We start from the raw sequence: 19,128 nt of genomic DNA, 5'->3' as shown, positions 1-19,128 counted from the left end.
TGGGATGTACAAATTAATGTTTTCATCAAATTTGGGAAGTTTTCAGCTATTATTTCTTTATATATTCTTTCTGCCCCTTTTATTCTCTCCTACCTTCTGGCGCTCCCATTATGTGTGTATTGGTATTGTTGATGGTGTCCCACCTATCTCTGACACAGTGTTCATTTTTTTTCATTCCTTTTTCTTTCTGATCCACAGACTGGATAATCTCAGTAGTTTTAATTTAACTGACTTTTTCTTCAACAAATTCGTATCTACAGAGAAACCTCTTATTGAAGTTTACATTTTAGTCATTATATTTGTATTTCTAGAATTTCTGGTTGGTTTTTAATATAAATTTTATTTATTGATATTCTCTGTACAATGAGATGTTCACATAATTTAAATCTTTAGGCATAGTTTCTGTTAGTTTTTTGAACATATGTGTAATTGCTTATTTATGTCTTTGTCTAGTAAGTCCAGTGTCTGGGCTTCCTCAGGGAGTTTCTATTGACTACTTTTTCCCCTGTTATGGCCAAATTTTTCTTTTTCTTCGTACATCTTGTAATTTTCTTTTGAAAGCTGGACATTTAAAATATTACAATGTGGCAGATCTGAAAGCCAGATTTTCCTCATCTCAAGGGTTAATTGTTGCTTCCATTGTCATTGCTGCTGCAGCTATTTATTTAGATACTTTCCTGAACAAATTCTGTAATGTCTGTATTCTTTATCATGCATGGCCATGAGATCAGTGTGTGTGAAGAAAGCCTAGTTGTCATCACTGTAATAATTATTGGACAGTGATTTCTTTCAATGCCTGGAGCCAATCATTTGAGCTGTTGCCCGGTGGCTGTGTCTGCGTGCTGAGGGATGCCCTCAGCAACAGCAGGTAGTCTGCAGCTCTTCCATAGCCTTTAGTTCTTGCTTATGCAGAACCTCAAGTTCAGCCAGAGTTGAAGGCTTAAGATTATCTCAGATCTTTCCTTGCCCTGTGCCACACATGTGTACGGCCTTCTACAATTCTCAGAATTTTTTGGAGCTTTTTAACCCTACCTTCACCCCCAGAACGTCTCATTACTCAATTTTGCCTTCTAAGTTTCCTAGTCAGCACCTAGTTAGCCTCTACTGGTCCCACTGCCTCAGGCAGTTGTAATGTTAGATACTCACTGCTGATTGTTTTCCACAAACACTCTGGGGACAGGCTGTTTGCACAGCATGAGTTTGTGATAGGTCAAATAGTGACAGCTCTCTGGGGGCAGATTTTTTGGGTAATTTTAAATCACTTTTGCCCCTACCTTGATTGTGAGACTATTGCTTTTAAAGGCCACCATTTAGGTGAGGATACAGGGATGGGGTAGATCAAGTTACAATGCCACAAAACTCACTATCTTTATGGAGATTTAGCTGTTTTTTTTTCTCAAAAAAACACTCCCTGGATTGCTGGAAGTCTTGGTTTAATTTCCAGAGTTCTACAGAGTTTAATTTTGACAAATTTTGCCATTGTCATTGCTTCATAGAGGAGTAAGTTTTCCAAGATGTTAACTCAGATAGTCTAGAAGTGTATCCCATTTGCATTTGTTTTTAACTGAGTTACTTGCAAGACTAACTAATTCTACAGCTCCAGCCCCATTCACATAAGAGTCCACCTGCATGGCTTCTCCTACAGGGAGCAGTGTGCAACCTGTTGTCAGATTGTTGTTTATCTTATTAAAGTGTAGGGGTATTTAAAAATATGTTCATGAATAGCCTTTTGTCATTTTTACAAGTTATGAAACTTCCACTAGTCTGTGGCTATTTTTTCCCCTCACTTTTCATTGCTTTGATGAAGTTCTCACTTTTAAGAATTTTCAGTATACCAGTTTGTGGATGCTGATCACACGGGTGAGGCATTTAACTACTGTCTAAACCTCAGTCTTTGGTCTGATTCACTGTCTAAAGCATCTGAACACATCTACTGAACACCATATACCAATGGATGCTGGCAGCCCTAATTAAAAAAATGCTTTTTAAGTAAAGCAAAAAATATTGACTTTGACACTGGAAAAGACAAATCTCAAATTTCCTTGCTGATCTTGCTTTCTGTGATCATGAGCTACATCATGTTTTTAGAGCCGACAGGCATATTGAGCTACTGATTTTATTTCATCAGATTTTAGAATGCAGAACACATTTCAGACCCACTTAATAGCACCATATGTGTATCTTTAAGGATATGTACATATGATGATGTCTTTATTATAAGTACCTTATTTTAAGTACCTACTGCTGTGCACCTCATTAAGGAAAGCTTGAAACTGCAGTACTGAAATTTTTCATACCACCATCATACCGTAGCATCTCTTATGCACTTAGATGTTGTGTGGCAGAGTATTCTTCTGCTCCCTAGAAATGATCAATTTTGAAGGGGAAAAAAAAACCCTCCTCAAATAAATATACTCCAAATCACACACTTATCTGAACAATGGCCACCATTTTAGTCCACATCAATCCATCTACTCATACTGACTCAGAGTCCTCAACATAGACAATCCACCCCTGAAGTCAGGATCCTCAGCACACGTTCTATCCCCTCCCCATTCCTTGTTGATTCTGACATACTTTTGTCCAACGCGTCCTGCCAGTCTCTTCGCTGCCTGACTGCAGTTTTTAATTTTTACCTTTGAGTTCCAGGCTGCGCCTAGTGATTTCCAGAAAAACACCAGACACCTGGCCCATCAGGAGGGGTGGGGAGGATTTCAGGAAGATGTTAACCTAACTCACTTGCAGATCAGTGAGTGGCTATTGTGAGCATTCCTCCTAGATCTCTGCCATGCCGGCTGCATCCACCCCAGCAAAATAACGTAGCTCCTCCAACCACCTCTGCCTCCATTCATCTGGGTTTCTGCTTTCAGTTACACTCAGATGCTGCTGATGGGCATTATATATATATATTTTAATTTAAGTATAGTCAGTTACAATGTGTCAATTTCTGATGTACAGCACAATGTTCCAGTCCTTCATATTCACATATATATGTATGAATTCCTTTTCATATAATTTTCACTGAAGTTTATTACAAGATATTAAATATTGTTCCCTGTGCTATACAGAAGAAATTTAGTTCTTTTAGCTATTTTTATATATAGTAGTTAATATTTGCAAATCTCAATCTCTGATGGGCATTTTTAAAGCCACATCTGGAAGCCTTGTTGCAGAAGAGTCTGAGAAATATATTTTCAACCTCATAGCCTTTTGGTTAGGAAGTTGGAATAAAGGCTGAGCTGGCTCACCTAACTTGTCTGCCTATGTGAGTAAAGAGGTCTGGAGTTTCAAGTCCCAAAGAAATGTCCCAGCCCTTCAGTAGCAAACTCTTAAAGCAACCAAAATGCTCCCATCTACCAGAGCAGGACTTGTCCTTAGACACTGCTGGACATAACCACCGATGTTGTCTATGGCATCGTCTTCATCTGGTGCACGCTTTCTTTAGATGTGTAATATCCTGATTAACAGGACAAGTTAGTTTGGATTCCCAAGGCCACAGGCAGCCTTCTGCCTGACTTTGGAGTATATATAGTCCTCTCTCAGATCAGCTAGAGCAGCCTGGTGTGTGGTTTGCCAGAGAATGTGGGTGCAGTGCTCCCCACCAGAGTCCTACCAGTTGTTTTATTGCAGGAAGAGAGAGAGCAAAAGAGACAGAACAGGAAGTTCTTGTCCAGCCTCAAACACAGTCACCCCCGCCCAGGGCTCTTGCTCTGGGACACACAGAAGTGCAGGTCAGCAGCGATGTGGCCCCGGTGTACTCCAAAACATGGTGTGGTTGTACTGGGCTATCTGTGTCTTTCATGGGCCCTGCAAAGTTCTCGGCTTTGTGAAATGGGGAACTAAGGAACTCCCACCCATGGCTTTAGCTCCCAGGGTTTTCACCCTTACGGGTTTTGAGGATTTGCTGGCAACTCATTCTTTTTCACTGGGTCATTTCTCGGTTACACGGCAGTCCTGTGACTTCCTTATCAGAACTGCTCCATAAATTCGGGATTTAGTGAAAGATGCCATTTTAGCCTGTAAGTTCATGTTCAGGGAGGAGGAGGAAGACAGCACAGATCAGAATTGCTGTTTTTCTTTTTTTATTATTGTTTTCATAAGGCATCTCCTGTTGTCAAATAGACACTGAGCAAATGAATGACTGTTACACTCCCATTTGAAGGATGAGGAAAATGACACTCAGGGAGAGGAGGCAAACTTCCTGAGGTTCCAAAGACAAAAAGGGATGAGCACAAAATAAGATCCCTGCAAATTTCTTGGCTGTCATCAGCCTTTAGGTCAATGACAGAGTGCCGTGTGTAGTAGTAAAGTTGTAGCGTGCTTTCAAAAGGGTGCAGATGTTCTTGTTTTGTTGATACAATCACACTGTTTTGTCTGGGACTCTGAAAAAGAGAAATGGGTTAGAAAATGTTGATTTCTCATCCTTGGTCCTTCCTCCCCCTCACAGATATGGACCCTTCCATCTGTAGCAGGAATAAGACAGCCCCAGCCTTCCCGTCTGATGAGATCAGTACTCATTCATTTCATTCCTGCCCACCAGTAGGTGATAAAGCACAGCGAGATTTTCATGTCCTGCTTCACTGATTCTTGTGAAATTAGGTGTTTGAAGATACAAACTCATGAAAGGAAGCTGCTTTTTTTAATATATAGTGCAGTAATTTTCTTAGCAGAGAAGGAAATTGAGGATTTTCTTCATTGAAAATCAATAGAGATTTCAAGAGCATCTGTATTTCTGATGCATAGATTAAAATGACAAAATCTAGAGGGATTACAGAAACACAAGGAAGATACCAAAAGTGTCTTTAAAGAGCTTTTCTAAGACTGGGCTTGTAAAGAGACTGTTAGTTGACAGAGACCCTCTTCTCACCCATAGTCCCTCTCCTTAGGTTGGAAAGGGCCAGCGTTTCCCCTGTGTGCAGTCCTGGTGCTTCAAGTGAGTTGTAGGGTAGGGCAGTGCTCATGGTGCTGCCTTCAGTTTGTCCATCATAAGTAACCCCTGGCAGTCAGAGGGCGAGTGTTTTGCAACGACATGAACCATTCACCATGCTCTCCGGGGTGTGTGCTCATCTCAGCTCATCCAGGCTCAGGTGATGGCAGAGCAGAGAGTGGTGGCAAGAGGTCGGCCATGAGTAGGAGGGAGCAACTGGAGTCAGCTTGGAGCCAAGTGGCTAGGAGTTCCGAGTTGAATTCCCAGGACTTCCCACAGTTCATTCATTCAGCTAATACTTCTCAAGCACCTGTGATGTGCTGGTATTTCCTTTGTGAACAGAACCAAATCCCTGTCCTCATGAAGGTGACGTTCTACTGGACATAAGAAATGATAAACGCAGAAGCAGATCCAGGTCAGGACACATGAGTGCCGTCTACTTTGGAGTGCACAAGGTGAGATCCTTTGGGAAGGACTGTATGATACAGGAAAATGTGGGGGAGAGGATGGCCGTATCTCAGGTCTTATTTGGGTCCCTGGGATGCATCTCGTGAAGTGTGGGTCCTTGATTTGCACAGGAACGAATCCAAGAGAGAGCCACAGTTCAGTAAATGTAGATTTATTCAGAGAGATATATACTCCACACACAGAGTGGGCTGTTTCAGAAGGCAAGAGAAAGGCCATGAGGCGTGAGGGTTGGGTGCTCCAGTTTAAAGTAAAAATAGTTACACACTCCTCTGACATAGTGTGGGCTGTCTCCCTCAGCAGAGAGAGCAGCCACGAGGTGTGGTTGTTAGTTTTTAGGCACTCAGGATTTTCATATGCTAATAAGTGTGAGGATTATTCCAACTGCTTTGGGGAAGGTGTTGGGATTCCCAGGAATTGGGCCACCACTCACCCTTTGACCTTTCATGGTCAGCCTTGAACCTGTCCTGGCACCTGTGGGAGTGCCTTTTAGCATCCTGCTGTATTTCAGTGAGTGTGTATTGAAGCTCAAGATCTACTGGGAGTTGACTTTTCCACTGTCTCGGTGCTAATGGCTGTGCCATTCTTTTAATGGCTGTGCCCTGCCCCCTTCCCTCCTGTCTCATGAAGGAGCTCTGGACTGATTGCACAATTGCAGAGCAGGAGACAGAGTGGAAAGAACTTTATAAGTGGAAGGTGGAAGGCAGTGTTGATAGTAGAATTCTCAAGTGAATCATAAAGTAAGGGTCTTCTGTTTGCTGGGGGTACCTGGTGTCACATTAGGGAGCTGTGAGCCTTCGGGACTTCAGTGAGTGGGTGTCTCACTGTGTATATTGTGTTGCTTCTTAGGCGTCCCAAGGACAGTTGGCTTATAGGTGACCCATTCACTCAAGCAGGGGTCTCTTTGGGGATTTTCTGCACTTGAGGCTAACATGGGTCACATGAGGGGGCAGGACCGGCCAGTCACAGCTTGGTCCACAGTCACCTAGTGCCCTCGCGGCTTTCATCCCATGGATGCGTCAACTCCCGCTCGAAGGGGACAAGGGCACAAGTGGTGGGGCAGCTTCTCAGTGGTGGAGGCATTGCTCTCCAGACCCAACACTCAACAGCATGGACCCCTGGTGTTGGCCACAGTCTTGGCTAGATGAGGCTGTTGGGTAGCTGAGGTCATGAGACGTGGGTGCCATGCTTCCACTCTCACCAAGAGCTCTACTTTTGAAGGTTCTGGTCAGACAGCCACAAATACTCCCTAGCCCATTAACAAAAAACAGTCCCTTTCACTCAGGGAAGGGCAAACAGAAGGAGAACGGATCATCCCGAGAGCAGGAGAGGCCAAATCAGTCCTGCCATCAGGGGTCTGACAGACAAGCCAGCTCAGTTCCTCTTACTAGTTGTTTACTTGGAGGATCTGGGGTATTTGGGTGACCTGCAAGTGTCAGGAAATTGTACACGAGGGCTTTGTAGATTTTCTGGTCCGGTGTTAACTCACCCCATTGTAGCTGTTGTGCAAGGAAACAAAACTTGGTGGACAACAGGCCATGGCCTCTGCTCCCTGGTAGAGCCTGGAGATTACAATGTTAAGAACGACTGTGGGGGCATCATTTCTATGTTGAGAGGCCAGATGGCCTTACATATCTCTCATGCTGGATGTCTAAGTTGCAATGGGAAACTGGATTTCATCCAGCTCTCCAGCCAAGGAGGAGACCACAAGTGGCCTCCCCCACCAACTGTGAGCTCTTTGCCTCCACTGACAGCAGCATCTATAGCAAAAAGCTGGGCTACCACCTGCGTTTCTGTGTAAACATCCGAGTAGCCACAGCAATGGCCTCGTGAGCGATGGTGTGCCCAAGGAAGCGCTGTGTGGGACGGAGGGAGGAGTGCCGGGGTCAGACACCGGGCGGGCGGGCAGGCAGTGAGGGCATCTGTGCAGCGCAGGTGCCATGGAACTGAGCCAAAGGGAGGCTGGTTTTGGAGCAGGGAGCCTGGGCAGTGCCGTGTTGTTCGTAAGAAGATCCTGGGCTCTGGATCCAAGAAGTCATTGGCTTGATTCCTGACCCCAACCCTCATCTTGGGCAAATGTTTGAAGCTTTCTGTGCCTCTGTTTCCTGGTGTCCCAAATGGGGACAATACTAGCAATTACCTCTGAGAGGCAGGAGGGCCTTTATAGATGTCATTTCATTACGCTCACAGCAGCCCACGAGCAAGGTGCTAGGTCCCCCATTTTCACGTGGCAGACGAGTAACGTTTAATCAGTAATCACGCAGCTAAGTTTGGTCATATTCAGGATTTGAATTTGATCCCTGTGTCCAGATAATTTCTATTCTCGCTCAGTATTACTGGAAATCTAGTAAAGTCACAATAAACACTGCTGGGAAGTGGGAGCTTGAAACTTTTTTGTCGTCTTCGCCATTGGGGAGTGTTGAGTTCATGTTCCTCGCAGCCCGTCCGAGGCCCCCTGCGTCTCCGGCTGCCCCTGGTGGGGTCTGCAGGGCTCTGGGCAGGTTCTCCTTGTTCTCTACCCCCAAGGATCTCTGTTCTCTACAGGTTGATTCTCAACCCTGACTGCTCGGTAGAGCTAATGTCTAAAAACAAAAAAAGGTGGGGACGGTTCGGCTCAGCGGTGTAACACGTGCTTAAATGCAAGAGGTCCTGGGTTCAATTCCCAGTACTTCCATTAAAATAAATAAAGCTAACTATCCCCCCCCCAAAAAAAGTATTTAAAAAACAATAAAGAGTACAAAGGCCCCACTCCAGGCTGTGGTGCACTATTTTTTAAAGGCTCCCAGATGCTTCCCATATGCAGGAGGGTGAGAGCTATACCTATACACCTCTTGTGAGCTTGTCCACTCACACACATTAGCCTCTTGAAACAAGAAAACTACTTGGCTCAGCCTAGAACTTTCTCCCGATTTCTAGACTCTTATTTGTCTACTGCACATCTCTCCTGGAGCCCACAGGCACCCAGCCAGAACTGAATCAGTTGTCTCCTCTCATGACTTGCCCCTCTTCCTGCTCTTCTTATTTCATGGAATGGCACTATAATTTAGACACTGCCAAAGCCAGAAAGCTGGCCGGCATCTTTGACCTCTTCCTGCCCTTCCATCACACCTGTGGCCAATCCGTCCACCTGCTGAAATGCTTTCTTCTCTCTCCTCCAGGCAGGGCCTCAGCAGGCCTTCACATGAACCTGCCAATAGGCCTCCCTGCCTCTATCTTGTCTCTTTCTAGATCACTTTGCTTGTCTCCTCTACCTTGGAGGCACACAGAGTCCTTTGTGATGTGCACTTGTGATCTCTCCACCTGGTTGCCTCACCTGCCTCCCACACCCTGTGCTCGCTTCTAGACTATTTGCAGTTCCTAGAAGGGACCTGGCTTTGTTTGGCCTCCCTCCTTTACATGCACAGCTCCCCAGGGAGAAATGGCCTTAACATTATACCTTCCCCTGATCGCTTCTAGGGCATCTCAGAACTCACCACAGTGGTTCTCTCCTCTGTGAGAGCCTTGGCTACAGTTCCGGCTCTCTGCCCCGAGCACCCTCTGCTGACTGTTATCCAAGCCCTCTTAACACGCCTCCTCAGCCATCACTTTACAATGAGTCCTGTGCTCCTAGGAGCTCCCGGAAGCAGGGACTGTGTCTTTTTCCTCTTTATTCTCAAAGCATTGTAGAGACTCAGATACAATGGTGGAGGGAACAGTGGTTATTCTGCAATTTCTCTAGAGTTGGGGCCTAGGGGTAATAGTCTGGTGGGAAGAAGGGCTTAGGGGACTTCCCCTGAAGCCACATTTTCAATTAACATTTCATGTTGTTTTTGTCTATTATTTGAAGTTACGAGTCTTAAAACAGAATGACGATTTGTAAAAATTACCCTACCGATGATTGAGGAAAATGGCAGTTTTTCGTATTTAAGAATATTATTTTAAGTTTGTGTGACTGGGGTGGTGGAAAATAGAAATGCAGGGGCTACTAAAGCATTCTCATCCCCTTCCCCACCCTCAGGTCCTTTGGACAGAAGAGACAGAGGGATTTGTCTTTCCTTCTACAAATTTTTATAGTTGACTCCCATTTTTTCACATGCGCCTTCATTATTGCGGCCTCGTTTTCATCGTAGACTAGGTGCCCCTTTGTCTTGAACTAAGTCCCGGTCACTGCTCCCCCTTCCTGTTGGGATGTGCACAAAGAAGCATGGCTCTCATCCTAAAGTCAGAGAAAGGGTAGAAGAAGCAGGGAAACATTTGTTGAGGTGCCATCAGTGTTTGAGCAAGGCATTTTACATAATTGGAAATGTAAATTTATTGCTGCCACTCCTGCTGAAAAATTAAAAAATTAAAACTATATATCTTTGTATCAACATTCCAGAGCTATGAAAAGATGATTTCTGAGTCATCTGTATTATTGCTTCTTTCCATCAGCTGAGATAATTCAGAGCTGCTGGTGCTTGCAGTCAGCAGCAGCAGGACAGTATGTTGTGAGCATGAATAACTCTTGGGAAAAAAATGCCTTTACTAGGAGCATCTGAAAATGTCTCCAAATATAGATTTAATAAATTGAATCACAGATCTACAGAATGTTGGCACTGAAAAAGTCTGGAGGGAGCAGGTCAAACTCCTCTTTTTATAAATGGAAAAAAATGAAGTTCAGCTACCAATAGAAAGTGACATTTGTCTTTTACAATGTAATAAGCTTCTAATAATCCCCATTATGAATAGTTCCCTTTGTTTACAACTGAAGATGGGGGTAAAGCATATGTTGGTGAAAGACTGTACATTCAGAGATGAAAGCTGAAACTTAGACAAAATTAGATGTTCATAATGCTTTTGAGTCCTGAAAAACAAAAACTTACCATATTGGCAGCATACAAAAAATACTGAAGAAAAGTTTTTGGTCATTTAAACTGCCAAGTTTAAATTTAAAATTGCCAGCTAATAAGTTTAAATTTTCATTGGAACATGCTTGTTGAAAAATTGAAGATGAAGACTCATTTAACTTTATTGTTCTTCCTTATTTAAAAATTTTCCTTATTATTTTTTTTTTTTAGTTTTTTATTTGAAGTATTTTGCTTTACTTGTGAAAGCATGCTCCATTGTTTAGAGAGGCCAGAGTTGTGGTAGTGAGATCTTGGGAATGAAGTTGCCTAAATTCATATTTGAACACAGCAGCTTGCTTCCTGAGTGATCTTGGACAACTTAACTTCTCTGTGCCATAGTTTCCTATAAAATAAGAATAAGAGAGTTGCTTCTTCATGACAGTGGTAAGGACGGGTCAAAGTAATGTACAGAATCTCCTTGGAAGGCTTCCTGGCTCAGAGGAAGGGCCATGTACTTAGTTACAGCTATTATTATACTATATCTGGTTTTATAATCCAGGTAAATCTTGAGTCTTACTGATTTCATCTCTTAAAAAATTCTAAATATAAACTCTAAAACAGAAACTCTACAACTTCATAGTTGTAGCTAATTAACACATAAACCTCAACGAAGAAACACACAGTGGAGACCAGTTAGCTGCAGACACCTGTAATACTTTCTGTCCTGCACAGACTCTAAGCTCTCACTACCTTCACTTCTGAAATCAAAGGCAAGCTAAGGAATAGAGCTTTAAATCTTGGCCTCGTCAGGTGCCCAGACCATGGCAGGGAAACAGTTTATTGTTCACATGTGCATTTTCAAAAAATAGTATTTAAACGAACACTGTACATATTTTGTTGTGTGTTTGACATCGTTAACAGAAAAGAAAAGAAAAAAAAAACAGGAAAAATCCCATGCATTTACAAATAAGGAGGCTATGTCTGAAAATTATTTTTTTTTATATTATGTTTAGGATTTAGTGACCAGTTAGGAGAAATATCATTTCATTGGTATAATCCCTTGATTGACTGAACATGCTTTTTTAATTAGGAAGAAGAGTGTGTTCCATTTACCACCCGGGGAAAGTGTATACATATAAACCTTTGTGCAAGTGCTCTTTTCTGTGTAAGAACCTGCCACACACTTTTAAAATCTAATGTGAAATGCTGAGAAAACTGAAAGTCAAGCTGGGAACTATGTAGTCTCATAGAGAAAACTTTTTCCAGAGAACATCTGAGCCAACGCAGGGCACCACTCTGGAGGTTCCACAGTCTCTTCTGCACACAGTGCTTCCCCCAATTCTTTTCACCTCATTTGTTCAAATCAGATCAGTGGTTTAGGATACTCCAGGGTCTGATTAAGAGACCAGATGGAGGCATTAAGGTTTCTAAAATTTTCCAACAGTAACAACCAAGGTAAAATATCTAAGAATAGCCTAACAAAAGGATAGTAGGAACTGTCAAAAAATAAAAGTAGAAACTACTGAAAGATATAAAAGGTGCTTTAATCACATGATTCTACATTAAAAGATCATATCTCCAAAATATCAGAAGTTATAAAATTCATTTGGATTTATTGTGACTAAAATCATATTAGTAATATAATAATTAATAAGATAATGAGAGTTTTACTAGTTCAAGAATAGCCAGATTAGAAAATAGGTCAGGAAGTCCCGATATGGGCTCTGATATCAATAATAATTTAATATAAGAGATGGAAGACATTACAAATCAGGGAGATAAATAAAGGTTATTCTGTGAATGGAACACTTTTTAGCTACTTGGGGGGAAAAGAAAAGATTGAAATCATACAGTGAACCATATATTGTGATAAATTCCAGAAACATTTAAAAAGTAACACAATTAGAAAAAAAACTAGAAATAAATATGGATGAGTATACAACCTCTAGATGAACAGTAAGTTTCAGAGGAAAGTATACAAAGATTTCCATGCATCAGAAGCATCCTAATTTTAAACAAAACACCAGAGGATGTTATTTGTTTACAAATCCGACAAGGGGCTAATTCCTTCAATACATAGAGAGTTCAGATCACTTCAAAGGTAACATCAAAAAATCTCAGGAGCATAGAAGGCAGAGAAGATGAACACACATTCACAAAGGAAAAAATAGATGTCACACTTCAATGGTAATTCACTCAGTGCACATCAAAATGAAATAGTTTTCCACCTCTCAAGTGAAACAGCTCTGTTTATGAGGATGAAATGACAGTGATCACCAATCCCATGCCTAGGTTACTGGATAATTTTTTGTGAAGTATGGTTGATTTACAATGCTGTGTTAACTTCTGGTGTACTCCTCAAGCCTTCTTAGAAAGCAGTCTGGCAGTTGATATCAAGAGTCAAAAATATTCATATGTTTTAATCCACTAATTCAGCTTTGAAAAACTTTTAATCAGGAATTATTTCAAAATGGCAGGGAAAATTCAGTATGGATGCAAGTCACAGACATACTTTTATAGATATATATATATATATAAAATCTCAGCCAAAATATTATTCCAACACTTCACAAAGTAGAATAGTATGCAACCACGAAAAGTGTGTCAATGAAAATATTTTATGACATGTCAAAGTGTTATGCTTATGATAGATTTGAGAATAAAATTAATATATAAAATGATTTGTAATATACAAACAATGCACCGTTCTGAAGGAATTATGTCTATAGGTAGAAGCATTAGTCTTATATTATATTTTATTCATTTTCAGAGTTGGAGTCTTTTGATTGTAGGTGACAAAATCAATCTCCAATGTGTTTAAACAACAACCAAAAAATGGGGATGCATGGGATTTATTGGTTCCTGTAAATGAAAACCTCAGGTCTGAGCTCTGGCTTCAGTCAAGGAGAGATACCCTAGCCCAGATGATGTCAAGGGCTGCTTTTGTCCTGTCTTCATTCTGTATCTAAAGATGTCTCAGCATGATGCTTCTGGGCACTCAACATCCCAGATCATCCATCCAAACCAAGACAGGTCTCTTTTGGCAGCTTCCTCTCTTGATAGAGGAAGCTTATGATTCACATGGACACCAGCACGTATCTCCTCACATAATAGTGGCTCTTCCTGGGTTATTTGCCAATTCTCCAATCATGTGTGAGGCCAATAGAATGAGGGGTATTATTTGTCTTAAACCAACTGAGATCTACTTCTGGTGCTTCAGAAAGAGTGGGTCAATCAAGCTTAAATCACAGGACTAAAAACAAAATGGAGGTTACTTATCCTAAAGCAAGTTCTGGGTCCTCTTCTAAGACTGGGGACAGATCCAGGACAGCAGTTCTGTCCACTACTGAGTACTTTCAAATTTTCTTTAATGAGCAAATGTTAAATTTATGATCAGAAAAGATGATAAATAAGAAGAAACTTGAGGAAGGAGAATGGAAAGCTTTCCTGTTTCTTAAGAAATATTGAACCCATTAAGTGTTTCAAAGAATAATGGAAATGTGTCAAGTTTGTAAAAGTTCTGAAATGAATTAGAATTGATTTTACAGACCATGTAGGGGACAGTGATATACAGTTAGTGTGTCTTTGGGCTTTCTGAGTATTTCAGTACTTTCACTTAAAGTTGCTTCATTTGGGGCAAATTGCATCATCTCCACGTGGCCCTATTTCCTCATCTGTAAAAGAGATATAATATTACCTTCCCCACAGGGTGATTGTGAGGATTTTGAAAAATAGATGTGTGCTGAAGCAATAGTAAGCATTTAAGGAATCTTAACTATTATGTTTACTTAATACATAATTAAAAAACTATTATGCAGACTTTTAAAAAATGCATACTGTTTAAATGGCCTATATGTGCTGTACAAGAGAGGAAGGCTTAATATACCTTCTATAATACATTTTTCTCAGTCTTAACTAATTTTCACATTTAATCACACACACACCAAAAAGTTATTCCTTTCACAAGCATGAAGACTTAACTGTGAAGAAAAGGATGATGAAAGAGAGTAGAGGAGAAAATAAAATGCTTTCTCTACAAACTGATGGCTTAAAAACTAAGAAAAACACCTTTTTAAGACTTTGGTCACCATATTCGTAGCTAATACTTAGGTAGAGTTTTTCACATGCCTGTGGTTAATGTTCCAATTGTTTTCAAAATTAGTAAATAATTGACTCATCACAATAGTCTTATAAATTGTTATTATTATACCCCCATTATATGGGTGAGGAGATTGAAGCCCTTTGAGGTTAAGAAATTTGCACAAGGCCTCACAGCTAGCTTCGGAGCTGGGATCCAGATGCATGAGTGTGGCTCCAGGAGGGGCTTGTAAACACTCCCTCTGCTCTCCCCTGCAGGTGCAAGCCAGCGGCCCACTGTTACTATAAATAACATGATGTGGTTCACTTAGTCCTGAAATTCACATTCTTTGTAGCTTTCTCTCTGGGGCAGCCATCAGGAGCAGCCAGGGACACTGAGTACATGCTTCTGGACTATGACCAAGAAGGTAGATGGAAGGAAAACTGTTTAAAAATGGGATCTTTAATGTGCATTCTTCAGTGGCCAGAAAAAAACCTGCCTAGTGAGGAACTGAAACCCTATCAGCCACGTGAAAATAATGCTTCAGACACCCCCGCTGCCCTTGGGTCCACACAGTCAGAACTACAGTGGATCGGGGACATGAATCTTGTGCAAATGCAGGGAGTAGGAATACCTGCCATTTTAAGATCTCAAGGAGTATGAAAAGCGTGTGAAGCTTTCATCAGCAGAGACCTGCTGTCACTTACACTGTTTCCCTCAGGGCATGTCCACAGCTTCACTGGTTCTATTCAGAATGAAGACGACAGCTAGCACCTGCTGACCCCTGAATCAGTGATAGGTTCTCCCTTGAAAGGAAGCATATCCCCTTCATGGGTTACAACTAGTTCATAACCTAAGTAATTCTACAGATATAGAAGGGATACTTTCATTGGTTCTGCTATCACAGACTTCCCTCCAAAAGAACATGCCACCAGTTACCCCATTTTCACCCATTAAAATATACTTAACAGGCTTCATTCTTTAGTGCAGTTTTAGGTTTACAGAAAAATTCACAGAAAGTGGAGTTCCCATATATTCCCTACGCCCTGCACACAGCTGCTCCTGCTTTCAGCGTGTTACATTAGTGGATGCACTCATTCTTTTTGACATCTTTCATTCCTCCCCCCCTAAAATTTAACATGCCTGATATTCACGTCTCTTATGCATTTACGTGTGATTTGTATCACATCTCACGTTTATGTGAGGTTTACAACACATGCATGTTTTCTGTTTAAGCTGGGTTGGGGGCAAGTTTTCTGTGTAAAAATACGATCATTAGTGAGTACTCATGCTGCTGGGTTTTTGGGTTGTCAGGTCCTGTTGACCATTGCTTCAGTTATTGGGATCATTGTCTACGGACTTTCAGTGTTCATTGTATTTTCTGCAAAACCTCCCAAGAACCTGAATGGAACAGACCCAATTCAAAAGTACCTGACTGTGCAGGTGGGCCACGCCCATCACTGCTTCCCTCATCAGTTTTATCATCATGGTGACACTGAATGCCATATATGAGAAAGTGGCAATCATGATGACTGACTCTGGTAAGCTCCTCCTGCAGCTGAGGCCATTTCTACACCAGTTTTAGAACCAGGTCAAAACAGAGACTATCTTTTAGGCACTTCAATTCCAGTACATTACAGTCTTTAGTAATCTTCAAGTGTAAACGTATTTCCTCTAGCCTATATGAGAAGTGAATTAGCTCCAGTTTTGCATTAGTAAAAGGGACAAAGGAAGCTTTAGAATGTCCAAGCTCTGTGTAAATATGTCAGTGCTTAATAATAATTTCAATTACATTAGATAATGTACCCTATTTCTGAAAGTAAATAGTCTCTGTATTGCAAATTTGTGGAAGAGTGTCGTGGTTCCAGTGGCAGATTTGCTTGTGCGTTACGGAGAGGACAGTTTTATGTGTCTTCCCCCCATGCTGTTCCTGTTAGTGTAGCTCCATTCTCATCAGCTGTGGCTTCTATAATAAATGTTTCTTCTCTCTGGCTTGTATCCCACCCAGCGGCTTAGTGGCCTAAGTTAAGTGCTTCCCACACGTTGCATGTGGCTGGGTGGTTCTCCCAGTGGTCTTCTCAGTGGTCATCTTCTGAAAATACTATGACCAATTCAAATTCTGAACTAGGAGGATGACCCGTTTTATGTTCCCCAAATGCTTCTAGCAAGTTGCCCCATGTTTTGTTTGTCTTCTTCAATAGTCCTACCTTACTGCCGTTCAGGGAGACAAGAGAATATTATTTAGCAGGATGTTTAGAAGTAGCTTTCTTTCAAATTACACCTGACAGAGGACAGTTCTTGACCATTGGATACTGTTGTGCTTATAAATTTTAAGGAACGGGTGACTTTTTTTTTTTTTGCCTTGTGGGATATTGCGTTCTTAGTGGGAGAAACTCTTACAACATTGTGTACAGTTGGAAATAACATAGTGGATAAGTTAAGAAATTCAAAACAGCTGATATAAAACAGTGTGAATTGCGTATATATATATATATATATACATACATACATATTTAGCGTGTTAACTCATGTGTCTGTGGCTTTGATTAGGGTTTCAAAGCCGTTCACAGATTTACAGACTTACCTTTTCTTTATTCTAGCTGCAGAGCTCCCAAGGACCAGACTGACTATGAGAACAACCCAGCCATGAAGGTGTTCTTGTTCCACTTTGTCAACTACTACTCCTCGTGTTTCTACATCACATTCTTTAAGGGCAGATTTGTGACGTATCCGTGAGATCTGGTGTATTGGCTGTAAAAATACAGAAATGAAGAGGTGTGAATACAGCTTTGTGTTCTGACAGTCTAACCTGTTTCAGGATTTCTCTTAGTTGCCCAATGAAGAGTGTCTTTACTCTCTGATCCTTTGATTCTTTTAGGCATAAAATAATGACTTTATTTCATGTTAGAGCTATCTAAAATTTAAATGAGATTTTCTTTCTAATATTCCAGTGTGACCCAAGTGGCTGTCTCCTTGAACTGATGACACAGCTGACAATAATCATGGGAGGACAGTCCATCTGGAATAACATACAAGAGGTGTTGCTTCCGTAAGTACTCAGTCATGTGTTCTTGGGGTGAGAACGGCCCACCCACCCACGTCATTTTCCTGCGTGGCCATCTCTAGAACAGGGGAGACTCTCTGCTTATTAAAGCTCTCCAGATAAGATGATCCAGCCAACAGTATAAACGTACCTGCTGTTTAATAATTATGTTTAAATACCTTCCTTTTTATGTTTAACATAAATCCTCAAGTGCTATAGTCTCTGCTTATTAGCCCACCACTGGGGACTGACTGATCAGAGCCCATTGAGAGATGGCCCTTTTTGGGGCCATGAACTAAGTTTTCCCACAACTTCCTGCAAATTTCTCCTCCTTTTATATATGCACTTAAAAATCCATAACAGAAATTTGTTGAGTGCCTAGTATGTGCTAGTCACTGTATTAAATGTTGTACATATATGTATGTGTGCATGTGTGTGTGTGTACAATTTAATCACCCAAACAATCCTTATTCTTATCTTCCTTTTGCAAATGAAGATCCTGTGGCTTAAAGAGGGTAACTGATTTGCCCAAGCTCTCATTGCCAATAAGAGACCACTGTGGGACTCAGATGTAAGACCCTATCTCTCTGAATCCATGTTCTTCTAAGAACAGAGACTCTCTTGGGTTCCTAAGGCACAGGGTTACATAACGTTTTAAGAAACACTTGTCTAAAATAATAACTACAGAGATTTTGACTTACTGTTCTCTTCCTAAAAATGAGAAAAGCAGATGTTAGCCAAGGTCACACTGTCCTTTTGATTTTCACATAAGCCCAATCCCACATCAAAGTGGACAGTCCAGTGTTATCTGCAATTTCTGAACATTTCAAGGAGCTTACTGTATTCGCTTTCTGTTGCTGTTGTAACTAGTATCCCCAAACGTCATGGTAGTAGGAAGAAAAAAGGAAAAGTCTCCAGTAAACAACACAAATTTAACCTTGTAGTTTTCTTGAATGCAGAAGCCTGCTGAAGTCAAAGTGTTGGCACGACTGTTTCTGAAGGTCTCAGGGGAACCTGTATCTTTGACTTTTCTGGCTTCCAGAGGCCACCTGCATCTCTTGGCCTGTGACTTCTTTTTTCAATCTCAAGGTCAGCATTGTTGTGTGCCTCTGACTCTGATCCTGTGGTCAGATCTCCTCTCCTCTCTCCCCTCTTCTGCCTCCTTCTTCCTCCTTTAACGACCCTGGTGATTACACTGGGCCCACATCTATAATCCAGCTGGTCTCTCTTAGAGTCGACTGGTTAGCAACCTTAACCACATCTGCAACCATAGGCCCCCTTTGCCAGGGAATCTGACCTCTTCCTATGTTCTGGGGATAAGGACATAGACATATTGGGGGGGAATATTTTTCTGCCTACCACACTAACCTTTTTAAGATTATTTCTGGCTTTGAGTTTCTGTTTTCATGAAACTGTTGATCTCTCTTCTGTCTTGCCTTCCACACCAGCATTCTGCTCCTGGCCAACCTAACTGCAGAGCTCGCCCCTCTCTGTGGTGTCCCCCAAAACCACTTACACAAGCAGGCCTTACTGTTGTTTGGAGCATGGGGGAGAAACTCAAACAACTTGAATTTTGAAATAAAAAACCTCCATCATTTTAAAATCTTCCATGCCACTATAAAAAAATTTATTTTTTTAACTTCGTTTTTTAATTTTTAAACTATTTTAAACTTTGTAACTTTTTTAAACTTTACTTTTTTTCTTATCATCCTTCATTTTAGATTCCAGAAACCTGCTCTTCTGCCCACCGCATCCAAGTTCCCTTTCATTGTTTCTCCTCCATTCCTTAACCTTCCTTCTCTCTCCCTTC

General features: G+C 41.4%; 1 long non-coding RNA gene across 1 annotated transcript in view; it reads left to right on the top strand.

Moving 5' to 3' along the window:
• LOC140688669 (uncharacterized) overlaps positions 1–17,316 on the top strand; it is a 34,620-nt gene extending 17,304 nt beyond the window's left edge. The window contains exons 3-4 of the long non-coding RNA XR_012063370.1: positions 16,876–17,050; positions 17,227–17,316. This is a non-coding gene — a long non-coding RNA (uncharacterized lncRNA). The remainder of the gene's footprint in view (positions 1–16,875; positions 17,051–17,226) is intronic.
• Positions 17,317–19,128: the final 1,812 nt, after the last annotated feature.

The sequence above is a fragment of the Vicugna pacos genome, chromosome 23 (genome assembly GCF_048564905.1).
Source record: "Vicugna pacos chromosome 23, VicPac4, whole genome shotgun sequence".
Lineage (NCBI taxonomy): Eukaryota > Metazoa > Chordata > Mammalia > Artiodactyla > Camelidae > Vicugna > Vicugna pacos.
This window is presented reverse-complemented; position numbering and strand designations above follow the sequence as displayed.